Source organism: Nerophis lumbriciformis, linkage group LG12 (genome assembly GCF_033978685.3).
Source record: "Nerophis lumbriciformis linkage group LG12, RoL_Nlum_v2.1, whole genome shotgun sequence".
In the NCBI taxonomy this organism is placed as follows: domain Eukaryota; kingdom Metazoa; phylum Chordata; class Actinopteri; order Syngnathiformes; family Syngnathidae; genus Nerophis; species Nerophis lumbriciformis.
In genome coordinates, this window is record NC_084559.2 from 40,042,154 (window position 1) to 40,043,145 (window position 992).

Consider the following 992-nt stretch of genomic DNA (forward strand, 5'->3'; position numbering starts at 1 on the left):
TTGCCGGCAGTAAGTCGGACACGTTTTCAGTGAGGGTTGGACTCCGCCAAGGCTGCCCTTTGTCACCGATTCTGTTCATAACTTTTATGGACAGAATTTCTAGGCGCAGTCAAGGCGTTGAGGGGATCAGGTTTGGTGGCTGCAGGATTAGGTCTCTGCTTTTTGCAGATGATGTGGTCCTGATGGCTTCATCTGGCCAGGATCTTCAGCTCTCACTGGATAGGTTCGCAGCCGAGTGTGAAGCGACTGGGATGAGAATCAGCACCTCCAAGTCCGAGTCCATGGTTCTCGCCCGGAAAAGGGTGGAGTGCCATCTCCGGGTTGGGGAGGAGATCTTGCCCCAAGTGGAGGAGTTAAAGTACCTCGGAGTCTTGTTCACGAGTGAGGGAAGAGTGGATCGTGAGATCGACAGGCGGATCGGTGCGGCGTCTTCAGTAATGCGGACGCTGTATCGATTCGTTGTGGTGAAGAAGGAGCTGAGCCGGAAGGCAAAGCTCTCAATTTACCGGTCGATCTACGTTCCCATCCTCACCTATGGTCATGAGCTTTGGGTTATGACCGAAAGGACAAGATCACGGGTACAAGCGGCCGAAATGAGTTTCCTCCGCCGGGTGGCGGGGCTCTCCCTTAGAGATAGGGTGAGAAGCTCTGTCATCCGGGAGGAGCTCAAAGTAAAGCCGCTGCTCCTCCATATCGAGAGGAGCCAGATGAGGTGGTTCGGGCATCTGGTCAGGATGCCACCCGAACGCCTCCCTCCCTTAGGGCACGTCCGACCGGTAGGAGGCCGCGGGCAAGACCCAGGACACATTGGGAAGACTATGTCTCCCGGCTGGCCTGGGAACGCCTCGGGGTCCCACAGGAAGAGCTGGACGAAGTGGCTGGGGAGAGGGAAGTCTGGGCTTCCCTGCTTAGGCTGCTGCCCCCGCGACCCGACCTCGGATAAGCGGAAGAAGATGGATGGGATGGATGGAATATTAAATACCACACACAAA